General features: G+C 31.0%; 1 protein-coding gene across 3 annotated transcripts in view; it reads right to left on the bottom strand.

The window, feature by feature from the left end:
- Window positions 1-14,544, bottom strand: part of LOC121118847 (uncharacterized) — a 110,714-nt gene that overhangs the window by 85,941 nt on the left and 10,229 nt on the right. The window contains exons 1-2 of one of the 3 annotated variants that reach the window (XM_071888232.1): window positions 4,851-4,884; window positions 4,739-4,761 (exon numbers count right to left, since the gene is read on the bottom strand). The exons of 1 other annotated variant lie outside the window; for it this stretch is intronic. The gene's annotated coding sequence lies outside the window, so the exon portion shown is untranslated. Of the gene's footprint in view, window positions 1-4,738; window positions 4,885-14,544 lie in introns of those variants that run through there. One more of the 3 variants, XR_011779993.1, reaches the window with a different exon arrangement.

Genomic DNA, 14,544 nt, shown 5'->3' with positions numbered 1-14,544 from the left:
ATATCTATTTTAAACAGATTTAAAGTGATTATAGCAAAATTGGGGTGGAGAGAGTACCAGTTCACTAACGAAGGGTTAATGGGTTTGGTGCTACAATCAAATCAACTATTCTTTATGTTTGCATCGACATCCGTACTCCAAAAATACATATGGTATTTCCATTTAAAACTTAATAGTCTAATCATTTCAGTAGCACCAACGGTTTATAAATATTTTCAAAAGTATGTGTATAATTTAAGCTTTTAAAAAACGACTATAAATAATAAAATTATTAAAAAAAATATGGAAAAAAGTGATAAAGAGCTCCAACATGTCCCGCTCTCTCCTATCTACAAAAATATCATTAAATGTTTTTATAATTTAAAAAGAATATGAAAGGTTATATTATCAGTCCTTCTTACTATAGATATACATTTAAAGTTTCTCTAATTGACAGATATCAAAAATATGAATATAATGTTGAAACACTCGTTTGAGGAATGGAAAAGACATACCCTCAAGAGTAATTTTACTTTTACCTCAATATTTACCTAGTTAATCATACCTCTTCAATCAAATCTCACATAGACATACATACATTTGTACATTAGTATATGGATTTATTTTTGAGACTATTGGTAAGTCAACATTATTTTACAGCATCAAACTTGTAAGAGATAACTTTTAGGATTAGGCATGAGATGAAATAAAAGAGGGTATTGAATTAATGCAATTCTGCACCTAATACATTTCTTGTATAGAACATGTATTGCTGCGACTACTTTATTTTTTAAATCAGTGTTTCATCCAGTAATTTTATATTTATGAATTTTTTGTCTTACATCATATGGGAGTAAAATTAGGGGATAACAAAAAAAAATTAAAAATGACCCTTTACTACTAATCACACTAAAGATTGTTTAAAACCAGCTTGCAGAGGCGTCCATAGGCGGTGAGTTGGAAGGGGTGGAGCCCACGCCCCCCCCCAAAAAAAAAAAAAACGATTTTTTGCTTTTTATTAGAATTTTGTTTTGTCCTTCGGGCAAATCATGCAGTAGAGGAAAAAATTCAATATTTGAAATTTTATTCGTAAAAATTAATTTTTGAAATTTTTTGTGAAAAGCTATGGATTTTTGAAATTTTTTTTCGAAAAAATTCATTTTTAGCAAATAGCTGTGGATTTTTGAAATGTTTTTTAAAAATTAATATTTAAAATTTCATTTTTGAAATTTTTTTTCCAAAAAATTTAACTTTCTATAAAAAACTATGGAGTTTGATTTTTTTTCCAACAAATTTAATTTTTCAATTTTTTTTTTAAAAGCTATGGATTTTTGAAATTTTATTCCAAAAATTAATATTTGAAATTTTTTTCCATAAACAAAAACAATTTTCTGTGAATAGATATAGGGATTTTGAACTTTTTCCCAAAAAATTAATATTTCAAATTTAATTTTTCAAAAAAAAAAAACTTTTCTGAAGTTTTTTTTAAAAAAATGTAATTTTTCGAATTTTTGTGAACAGCTATAGATTTTCAAGAAAAATAATCCAAATTTTAATTTTAACCCCAGAGACAGAAATATCCTTTTACTTGTTGCTCAGCTTTCTAATAAAAATCTTAATATGTCATATACTTTCTGTATCCAACTTTTTGGGATGGTACTTTATTGTTTTTCTGAGTTATTCATAAATTCTGGAGCTAAGTATTGAAGTTTTAAAGAATATTTCTTTTTTTTTTCTTATTATTTATTTACTCCAAAGATGAATATGAAAAAGTGAAATGTTTTATTTTTATAAAAAATGTCCTGTTCGATAAAAATTTATTTATTTCAAAATACTTAATCGATCATTTACACTCTACAAAATTTAATAGTATTTTCTACAACTACTAAACATTTTTTTATTAGTTAGTCACAGGTGTTAATATAATGGTTTAGAAATAAAACCGAATCATTTTTACTGCAGTCAATAAATGGATTCATTATATTTTTTTGGGGGGGCTTTTTCACAAATGTTTCAGGGAAATCCAGCAAGTTTTTTTATTTGCTCCGCAAATATCGTCTGAAAACTTGAAGATTTAGTACTTAATTCCTAATATCACATAAGATACTTCATTTAAAAAAAATATGAAATAAATAATCCGCGTAAAATCCACATTTTCTTCCCAAATTTCGCACATTGACTGTCCTATAGTAACACGAGGAAGAAAATTCTGTAGTTTGAATATAAAAGGAAGCTTCTAAGCCAGAGTAACAATAGTTGACTCTGTCAAAGGAACCGGTTTAAATTCTCCGAATGCTTTCAAAGTAGTAGCGATTCTCAGCAAAATTAAAGAAATAGATTACTCTGCCAAATGCAATCAGGTTCTGATTCCAATACATTTAGAAAAAGTCATAGAAAGGGAGCTTGATATTTTTGACCCTTACGCAGAAAGGAGACAACGTTTCTATGTTTCTTTTTAAATTAATGTCATATTGTTTTTCAATCAATGTGGATACCTATCATGAGTGTCCCTGAAAAACACTCTCACTGAAAGATAAGCTAAAAATCCTTTAATACACTGGTCAACATCGAAAATGGTAGAAAACAGTATTTGATCAATTTAATAGAATTTGATCTCTTGATTCCAAATATGCCCTTATTTTTTCTCTACAAGCCTTATGACCTTCAAAAAAAGACTGTACACTTTTTTGGGCTATTTTTCAGGTTCAAAGCATTTGTAAGGGCTTGATGTAGAAGATAGGGATTCATTATATGAATATATATTTTCAATCCAAATGTTGACAAATTCTAAAAATACTTTTTAAACGCATGTATCATGCTTATAACTCGAGTTATCATTGTTTAAAGTTGAAAATATGTGCTTTTTATTCAGAGGCTCATAGCTTCAAGACAAATATATTCAAAAAGTTTAAAAGTATCGCATTTGATAGTTGAAAGTCTAAACTTTAGTTTTAAAAAAAGAGCCACACCAAAAACGCTCTATATGATTGTCAATTTGAGATAAGGGCACGAAAATATTTCATGGATAAAACTCAATTTTGAATTGATCTCATAAAAAAAGTCCATATATTTATATACCCTAGCTAGAAGAAAGGAAAGAGAGAGAGAAAAAAAGAGATATACTTTAAAAGGCCATATTGGAACCAAATTAATAACCATAAATCAAATGAAGGAATTAAAGTATAGTTAATACTCTTGGTTAATATCTCAACTTATCCCATAAATTTGAAAGCAAACCCCATCATTGACATAAATAAGTTCATAAAATATTGGGTTGTATAATGTCTATATGAAGTAAAATAAATAAATTGTGAATAGCCCATTTTCTTGATTATTGTATAAGACTGTTTCTACGTTGACACAACACATATATTATATGAAGGTAGTAACATCTCCCCCATAAATTATAATCTCGAGCCACCACTCTAGATATCAATTATAAGTCAATCCTTTTAAAAATTAAAATTCAATCAATATTGACATAGACTAAAATTAATAAATAGCAAACCATGTCATTTGCCAAATTAAATACATATATTTTGATGAATAATGAACACTTGAAATATTTCAAAAAGAGAGTCTTCTTAAAAAGGAGAATAGCATAATGATTGATTATGATCTTCCTTGAGGTAATTGTGGATAGAATTTGCAACTCGAAGAATAACACAAGGGAACAATTAGGGGGGTTATACAAATGAATTGAAGACAATAATCAAATTTATCTATGAGCGCAGAATCCACAACTGATCTCGGTTTTTCTCTCAGTCATCTGAGTTCTGAAATATCTGGGATTATAGTAATTTGGGACTATTATTGTCCACAGTTATTTTTTACGCTTAAAACAATCCCCAAATTAAAGTAGGATTATTAAAACTTATATAAAAGTGTTTTTATTGAGTCTGTATCTTGTTCTGAACTCGATATATTTCCATTTTAGGCTGAAAAATTATGATAAATGACTCTTCTTTAGACCTTCAAAACTTATTCATAATACATAATGATGAAGAATCTCATAGCTTATATTATAGAAAAATATTCAATGTATAATTTTAAAAATATATATATATTTAAAAAATATGCATTTTCAAAGATTTTTGTTCCATTTTGTTGTGACCCCATTTCTTATGGGGGTGTTCTAGCAAATAATCCACATTATCATCATATTTTTTCCGATTTAAATGCCAATTCCATGTCTCTATGCCTACTAAAAGGAAGATCAAAGCAACCAAAAGAAGATACTTCTAACCTGATCATCCATCTCAAGAGATGTTCAAATTCAGATTCTGAATTCCAATAGGGACGACGGAAGAGAATTCATCCGAAGAAAACTACCAGACTTAATAAGGGAGTTGACTCATTCCTTGAGAATGCAATAACCGTATAGAAACAATAAAGAGATCCATTGACGATGAGCAGATAATTTTAATATTTCAAAATGGGATCACATAAAAAATACAAAATGGAAGATTGAAGATACATATTTTTTAAATAGATCTTTTTCTTATAATTCCAGATATTTCAGAATTAGATGACTGAGAGAAAAACTAAGATCTGTTTCAGATTCTGCGCCCAAAGATAAATTCCTTTTTAGGCTTGAATTCATTTGTACAAAATGAGTGTTTCCCTCTGTAATACATTACAAAATATCCGTCAATGGGTGATTAATTGGAATATTATGCAAAAATTATTCAAAACTGAAGTCAAAAATTTGAAATATCATGTTTTTCTTTATTAAGTTTACAAATAAAATTGTACTTACCATAGAACTAATAGATGCGGAACCTAAAGGTGGTGATTTGAATTTAATTAAGACTAATAAATGTATACAACTATTTATGTAGCCATATATCTCTTCATGTAACAATTCTCACCCTTGTCAAGCCTCACTCTTATGACATGGAACTGAGAGAGAGAGCAAACTCAAAATTACAAATAAAATGTGGACGCACGAAGAAACGAGGAATTCTTATATTTGCTATATGTATACTGTACACATAGATATATAGAATACTATTACATATTAGTATATCCTTTTCTTCAGTACTTTAGAGAAGAGAAGGAAAACAAGCGGCTGATAATGAAAAAAATATATAATGTTGATCTATAGTAGTATGGAATTAAAAAAAGTAACACATTTCTTTTTAAATTTTCTTTGATTGATAATTTCCTGGGAAATTGTCGTCGAGCGGTATTCTGGAATACCGTAAATACAATGAAATTGATCTAATAATTTTTTATGCAAAGAGGTCCAGTATATTGAAAGATAGATTGTTGGTCCAATAAAAAAGTGATTTCTGTCGATATAGAAGCAGCATGGAAGACTCTTAATTTAAAATGTCTCCAAAAGTCAAGAATTGGTGCGGACACAGTGGTATCTACTGCAAGATAATATTTACGAAGGGGGTTTCTTGGTTTTTGGAACTTTTTGAAAATAAATTTAAAAATTAAATTTTTCAGAAATAAAATAATTTTTTTGTAAAAAATTATCAAAAATCCATAGATATTCACAAAATATTTAATTTTTGAAAAAATATTTAAAAAATTAAATTTCAAATATAAAATTTTTTGTAACAAATTTGAATAATTAAATTAAATTTTTCGGAGAAATTTTTTGAAAACCATTGTTATTCAAAGAAAATTAAATTCTTTGTGAAAAAAATTTGAAAAATGAAATTTCCAGTATTAAATTTTTTGGAGAAAAATTTCAAAATCCATAGCCATTGAAAGAAAATTAAAGCTTTTGGAAATTAAATTTAAAAAATTTAATTTCAAAAAATTCAAATATTACACTTTCAAGAAAAAATGTATTAATTTTGGGGACTACAGCCCCTCCAAAATATCCTCTGGAGATACCCCTGGTCAAGGACTCCTGTAAGCAGGACCGGACACGCGCAAACATGAATTCAAATACGCGTGCAACATGGGTCTATTGAAAAAAAAAAAACCAAAAACAATGCAACGTGTTAGGTAAGATAATAAGTAATAACTATTAGTTACTTTGTGGACGCCATCTTTATTGTGTTTTGTAATTCCAATCATGCCCACTAAGTATTGTCCTCCAGGGTATAGAACAGGCTATGGCAACGAGCCACAACAGTCTGGTGTTACGATCTATCTGTGGTCAAACTAAGAGAGAAACCCCGGACTTGATACCACCTGGCTGAGAGCCATTCCAATATAAATAGACCTGAAGAAGATAGATTAGGGGCCATCCAAAAGTACAAAGCTGTGTTCCCTGCATTTCAACAACTCTGATTTCATCTGTGAGTCTACAAGAAGTCAGCCCTTGCCAAGACTCTAAAGAAAGGGTAAGACAGCTGCTCACTTTTGATGAGTATGCTAATAACTGTCCTTCTTTTACATGTACCTCAAACTACATGTAGTACCATCCCTATGGCCAAACTGTCCCAACTATCTCACAACTCCTAAAGCTTCATCAAGGCCAACTCAAGCTACGACCACGTCACGTAGGGCTCAACAGTTCTATGAACTACAACAGCATGCTGCGTTACACGAATCATCAATTGGAGCACTTAAGTAGTACTCCAAAGAAGCAACAGACAGGTGTTGAAAGACACAGCCGAATTTTCAGAGTTAGTCGGAACTATGTGGAATATCCTAAACATCAAGACACCTGGAGTTGGTTACGGAAAGAGAGGTAAGCTTTGGGAACCAATCTCTGAGAAGAACAAACTTGGCATCTCTTTCTTGAGAGATTTTGTCGAATTTCTCATCGAGTAGCAAAACAGTAAAGCACCTGGCCTCAGAAATCTTCATAGCAACAAAGCGGGCGTGCCTTGCTGCATCAGATCTGGGAGAGTATCTTCTCCTAGATGAAGACTTCTCCTTTGTATTCCTCGGCATGTTCCAGTCTGATCCCATTGAATGAAGGTTCTGCTGGTACAGACAACTAAGTAGAGGTATCTACTACATCAGCGTGAGACAGATCCTGGAAGCCGAGAAAAAGATTCGTTTTCTGAGTCTTGTCAAATTCTCAGGTAAATAAAGTATTTGTTAATAGTAAGTTTCTTTATTTATGTATTATTTATTTTTATAATATAATAATATCATTACAATATTTTTCTTTTTTAAATATTCAGGTATGCCTACTTGAGAAATTAAAGCTCTGCTGGATGAAGACCTCTTAAAAGCTGAGCTCATTTTGACTAACTGGCAACCAGATGACCTCCAGGAACTAGTTTCCAAGGGAGAGAGTAATGCTCTCTACTTTGTTGCCGGGTATATTGGTTTTTCTTTGAAGAATAAGATCAGCTTTACATCATGCCAAGAGTTAATGGTCATCAGAGACACACCTCCAGACTCATCAACCTTATATATCCCAACCAATCAGCATGTAGACCTGAAAGAGTTAAAATCTATATAATGAGCAGAGGGGGTTCTCGACTTCATCCGACCTTCTCTACCTCTCCTGTCTTTATGCTTACTCCATGTTATCTTACATCACAGCTACTCCTGAAGAGAAAGACAGTTTACTTGGCACACCAAATCCTAGAGCTTCATTTGTTGCCAAATTCATTGACAGGATGCAGGACAGCTTAAGCTCTACAATTATCATCGTTGTGGGAGTAAAGTGCGAGGAAGGACACTCCTAGTCAGCTTTTCTTCAAAGAATTTCCTTCGCTTTGTTTAATGTCATGGGTAAAAATTTAAGTGCTAAACTGAAATATGACGTCCGAATTTTAGCAAAAAAGAGAATGGCAGCTAAGAATTCAGAAGCTAATAGAAAAAAAGCGAAATTTCAAACAAAATCTTCTGACTTGTAGACTTGGGCCAACTTTGTACTTTTTGATAGTGCCTTTTCTTTTTTGTATGTTTTTAATGTTTATATATACTAATAAAAGTACCACTTCTATTAGAAATATATAGGCTCATTTTTTATTATTTTGATGATTTTCCCTAGCAAAATACTTTTTAAAACTCTTTATTTTGTAGGAAATAGGAAAACCCTTTAACAGAGACATTCCATCTATGATATAGAATAAGCAAAGACCCATATTGGAAACGCGTGAGCGCAGTGTCCTGTCCTGCTTGGAAGACGGTTCAGATAAGAGGTTGGGAGTGCATTTCAAATGAGATACTTTATGGATTTTTAATCTCTGCCTCAAATCGTGAGATGAATTATTTAATTTCAGTGTAGATAGTAATGGGAGGAGTATCATTTGAGATGTAAATATCATTCAATTCATCTGCCTAATGACTCCATTCAACTCAAAATCAATTCGGGATCCGTTTAAGAGGTTAAAAGCTCAAAGATGAGACAGTGGTGTATCGATTGTTAAAAAGAGCTACAGTAATGAGGAACACATTTACTTCTTATGGACCAAAGTGTTTCCAATATTACATGTCATTTCCTCATTCTACATAAACAAGTGGAAAATAAATATTGTACTTTTTGTGGCCGTGAGATCAAAAAATTCTGAGCACCTCTCCTTCCTTTCTCTGTCCCTGCGATAATGAATTAACAGAGTGGATGAGATGATAAAACAAGTATGGGACTGCAAAATCACAAAGGGTGATATGCTACCATCAATGGCGTCCACTTATCTATGTCGTGGATTGAGGTTATGTTAAGTTAGTAGCATATAGAACACACGGCAACTCTCAGCCAGATCGTTTCATTTCTTTCTGTTTGGCATTACTTTGAATTGAGAATCGAAGAATCAACTGGAAAGATTATTTGGACTGTCTTTTGGATTCGCAAAGAATAATTCTCATCAACTATCCAGAAAAGGGTTAAACTATTAGAGGTGCTGATTATTAATTGTTATTGGACTGTTGCACACCGAGCTGTAAGAAAAACGCCCACAATGGGCATACAAAAAAAGTAATTATCCATCACGACCATCAGCTGTGGTCGCAAAAATAAATGGATATAGGGTTCCAATTTGAGATCCCGGTGACCGGTATTTTTTCCGCTAATATGTTCGCCTCCTACATTTTTCCCGCTGGTAATTTTTCCTCGAGGAGATTTTGTTGCAGGACATCCTCGTCACTTGTTTTTGTTTTTCTATTATCGGTTCCAACTTTACTATATAGCTAGGAATGAAGAAAAAAAGAATAATGCTAAAGAAGTAAGAATCTGTAATCTTGTACTATTTATATTATAAGGAGAATGAGTAAGGAATCAAGGATCTGGGATGCTGAGTCTTTTTCGAAAGGACTCATTGACTTTTGGCACGTTAATGAATCATATTCGTGGCTTTAGTTGAGGATTGAAGAAATGAAAAAAAACTCCCATCATTAGAAAGAAAGGAATATTTATTGATTAATCATAATCATAGCTCTTGTCCTAACATGGTGGGTAGCCTCTTATTTCTCTAACGTGTCTACTTTTACTATCAATGAGATTAAATTGCTCACAAAGGTGCATCTCTTTTCTTGGATTCCTCTCACTTGGCCTTAGTCGTATCCAGGGAGCGCTATATACATGGAGAGTGCACGGCTTCTCAGAAAATGCATATGTTGACATAAGAAATCATCTTTAGTATATCTACAAAGCAAAGAAAACTGTTTGATTTGATCAAATATTATAGGTAATAATCTAATTAATTATTCGAATAAACGACTTTTTATTTGTGAATCTATCTCATGTATTCATGAACAATGTTCGTTTCCCAAGAGGAATCCATATATTCGTCTCCTTGCCTCTTTATTCATTAAGGACTCCTAAATAAGGTTCGACTGGCTCTCATCATCATTTAATATTTTAGATCATGGTCGGAAAGAAGTTCAACCCTCGGAGTATGCTTTTTAGTGACCAAGGACTGACTCACAAAGAAATGGTACTGCTCATATCGTTTTGTATAGTGATCTTTCAAGTGACATGAATAAATATAATATAGACTTAAATCAATTCATGAATTAGTTCTTGACCTTAGAGCGTACTGAGGGATGATGAACTGAAGGTATGTTCGATAAAGTATCTACTAAATAATAATTTTTTCCTTCATTTCAGAATTTGTCTAAGAATTATGTGTTTACTATTATTCAAAAACTATTAAATTTTACAGACCTATTCAATTAGAGAATAATAATCACGTTGCATACAAAAAAAAATGTAGTTATTATGTGTATTTCAGAATACTAAGAACTTAAATACTTAAATTATTATTATATTTTTTTATTTGACCATATTATTTTATATCCTCTACTACTGTTTACAATGTAGATCATTTTTCACTTCACACACCGAGTAACAATGATATATATGATGATGGATAGGAATGGGATATCCTAACTACATGTTAAAGAATCATAGTAGTGGCCTTGGTTGAGGGTCGAAGAAATGGAAGAAGCTCTATCGATAGAAACAAAGGAATATTTATTTTATGAATCATAGCTCTTTCCCAAGATGGCCTCTTATTTCTCTATCGTATCTACTTTTACTATTAATGGAGATTAAATAGCTCATGAAGGTGCATCTCTCACATGGCCTTAATATTATCCCATATTGTAATATATATTTTATTAATATTAGTTATTGCAATATTATTACTGATTCTTTCATTCTTCGTAAACTCCGCCTTGAATTCCTTCTCAAGCTGGAAATCACCAAAGAATCTTATCAGGACAAACTACTTTAAAATATCTCTATCCCAGATGGTCGGTAAAATCATCATACTAGACTATCTCTTAATCAATGATCTCCTTTTTATATTTCCTGAATTTACTCTATCATTCTTCAGAAGCCAATTTTCCCCTCTTTGAACTCTGTCTCTCTCGAACATGCTCAATCAAGAGGGTTATCTTGTCAACCTTTTTTGGATCATTGTTCATTTGAAACAAAAAATCAGCCCTGGAGGATACCATATTTTAATTACTCTTACGTTGTGGAGTACGACTTTTTATCTCTTAATACTTAATTTATTACTTTTTATTTAACGTGATTTTGCATTTTTTTATGCCATCTATTTATAGATCAGCTCTGGAGAAGCCGATAGTTTGTTTTATGTCTATTTATATATATGTATACTCAAGTGATTAGTTATAATTCATATAAATTAAATATTTTAATAAGATGATTTTATATCCTTCATTTTCTATAATAACGATTATATAGATTGTTTTAGTTATTAAAATAAGAAGACACATAAATACATAATCATAACTGATGGTAAAATTCTAAAATGTATGGAGTTTCCAGGTAATGTTTCTCATAAATTTTAATTTTTCGATTGGATTGTAATTTAATACTTTTCGTTGGAGACTTTCAGTTATGTCTTTTTGGCAATTACCTCTTCTTTTTTTAAACAATTTATTACTTTCCATAAATTTGGGTGCATGCTTGTGATTGAGCTTTGTAATGCATTGTGAAACCCTTCAATGCCATTGTTAGTTTTGTTCTTTCGACTTCTCGTTCGTTCATAAACGTTCCATAATCTAATGGGAAAAGTTGGTTGTATTCTACTTAACTTTTGTAGAAATACACATAATCTCCCATAAATATTATTTACGTAATCCCTCAAAAATAGGGCATTAAAAAGCTCTATCACAAGCATTAACGTGCCACAAGTCAATGAATCCTTTCGAAATAGACTCATCATCCCCGATCCGTGATTCCTTACTCCTTCTCCTTATAAATAATAAAGCATAAACAGTACAAGATTACATATTACTTTTTATTAATTATTTCATCACTATTTTTTTTTTCTTCTCCCTTAGTTATATAATTAATCTGATTGAAGTACAATTGTAAAGTTCGAACCGATAATAGAAAAATAGAAAAAGGCGAAGAAGTTGTCATGCGACAAAATGTCCTCGAGGAAAAATTACCAACGGAAAAATTGTAGTAGGCGAAAATGTTAAGGACAAAATTACCTAGTATCCGAGATGGCCATTGCACTAGCATCTCACACACCTTAACTCTTCTGTCATCCATCGCCATATCATGGATTTTATCAATGATTTCTGGAGTAGTAACCTGAACTCCAGAACGTTCAGCGTCACTTGTGCCCGTATGGCCACTCCGAAAATTTTGAAACCATTTATAAACTGTTTTAATAGATGGTATAGAGTCCCCATATTGTTTATTATGCTTCTTTTTAGTCTCTTGAGGCTTTTGCCTTTCATAAAGTAATGCTTAATTAACATATGAAATTCTTTTTCGCCCAAGTTTTGTAAATCACTTCACTTCCTCGATTCAAACGAATGCCAAAGACGAAGAAACGCCCGGATCTGGCTGAAAGTCGGTGTCTGTTCTTTCAAGAAATACTACTAACTAAACAAAACATCGATACGCCCAAGTAGTGCTACCTCTCGGACTTTGCACGCCCTTTTCAAACGACAAGTAATTAATTAGTATTTTTAGGGAAGGTAATTTATATTTATATGCGTATTTTAGTAGCTTTTAATTCCGAAATAAGTCATAGTAATATTTAGAATGTACCAAAACCGTATTCAAATGATTTTTTTGAATGAAAAAAGTGTGTTTTTTTTATTATATATTTTAAGAATAAAGAATAAATTTTAATGTATTCCTACCAAGGTTTCCAAATTCCAAAAACAATGCCCCTCCCCCCTCAAAATATGATCCTGCAAACGCCCCTACACTAGTTTGGGGTATATCAATTTTACTACAAGTTCTTTTGGAGTAACTCTAAAAAAAAAAGTTTCCCGACCTCTGCCCTAGTCTTTGCACTCAGAGCCAGATATAGGTCGGCATCCTCCAAAGCATTTATAGAAAGAAAGTCACCTTAAAAAATTGTTTCTGAAAAATGTCAAATGTTCATTATATTGCCTACACGTGTTAAATTTTTTACTAAAACAAAACAAAAATTGTTAGCTCGATATAGAAATGTTTCGGAGCAAGTCTACCTCCCAAAGAAAAATTATATTGACAGCCCCCAATGGCTCCAGCATTTTGTCTTTGTCTACAACTCTGTTCACGCATATCCTATATAGTCCATCAGCAATCTTTGAGAAAACTACAATGAAAACAAGGTGAAGATTCTTAAACATCTCTCTTAAAAATGAAGCCATGATCCCTTGAAAAAAAGAGAAATCGATTTTTAAAGACGTCTATTCTGTACTCAGACAATATAATTTGTCTCCAAGTAGTATTGTTAAAAAATAGACCTAATTATATCATCTCATGCCCCTTCATGGGAATACTTGTTTATGCTTACTCTAATTTATTTGGAAATCCAAAGTCTATAGCTTTGTTGTGGAATCTCTTTAGCTTTTTGAAAGAATTAGGGTTCAAAATCAATGAATTATGATTAATAGGCTCACTTGTTCAGAGTAAGGACAGAAAGGGAAATCACTTTGAAAATGGTCAAATTAATTAAAAAAAAACAATCCGTGTCCGTCAACCACCTGAAGTCGGCATATTCAGAAAATACTTCTATATACTAATAATTATAATATATATGAATGTTTCGTTCTATTCACTTTGAAAAAAATTAATTAAGAAAATTCCAGAAAATACTTCTATATACTAATAATTATAATATGAATGTTTCGTTGTAGTCGAAAAAAATTCCTGATAATTCAAATTCTGTTGGATTCTTCACACTATTTCAATTTGGTTGAGTATGGTAATCCACAAAGTCTCATCATAGCAACTCCATCCCCAAAAAAATAACACTTTTATTATTGACTCTTTTTAATATATAAAACATATTGTGTAATATACTTCAAATAACATACCAACATACAATCATCAAAAAATTATCTAGATGAGAAGTCCATCTTTAATTTACTTCAAAAAAATTGGAAAGAAAATTGCAAAAAACTTTTTTGTGCTAGTTGTAAATAGTATTTATTGGAATTGTAGCGAGGAACTCAAACCTACCAATATTTTTTTCATACTTAGAAAAACAAAAAAGTTATGAAGAATAATCCCGTCAAAAAACAACCCACAATAATTTAGATTTTTTATAAATATTGCCAAAATTATGTAATAAAATGTGTTGAAAATTGAAAATACGTTATTTTATAGTTGTAGTACAAAATTTTATCTACAAAATGTAACGTTTTGTGGCATTTCTTATTAAAAAATTGAAAGTTGACGATTGATGAAAAAATGAAAAAGAAAAATATTCCGAAAATGACAGATATTTCATTTAAACATCAATTTTTATGAGCCAAATTCATATGCAAACGGATCTCCAGACATATTTTTTACAAACTTTATTTTTTGTACTAATCTAATATTTCATTGGAAGTTTATTTTTTGCACTATAGAAAAACTAAAATCCAATTTTCACAGATTTCTTTTTTTGCCCATAACTTTTTTGATTTAGAATAAATTTAGAAAACGATGTTATTCGTATGGTAGTTTTTTGAAACGGCAATCACTTATTGATAAATAACTCAACCCCTTATTCAGTCTCCTTGAGCTGCAAAAACGTTTTTGTGTTTTGGGTATATCATAACACGACTGACCCAACTTACGGAAAGGTTCTGTGATTACTTTCCTGAGTTTCATTCATATACAGTCAGTTGGATTGTAAATCCATTCAAATATGAGATGGCTGATTTGATTGTTGTATCAAAGATGAAACAGTATCATTTTTCAAAGCCAAAGAGCTGATATATATAAAA

The sequence above is a fragment of the Lepeophtheirus salmonis genome, chromosome 5, assembly GCF_016086655.4.
Source record: "Lepeophtheirus salmonis chromosome 5, UVic_Lsal_1.4, whole genome shotgun sequence".
In the NCBI taxonomy this organism is placed as follows: domain Eukaryota; kingdom Metazoa; phylum Arthropoda; class Copepoda; order Siphonostomatoida; family Caligidae; genus Lepeophtheirus; species Lepeophtheirus salmonis.
The sequence above is the reverse complement of the archived record's forward strand: the minus strand, read 5'-3'. Positions and strand labels throughout refer to the sequence as shown.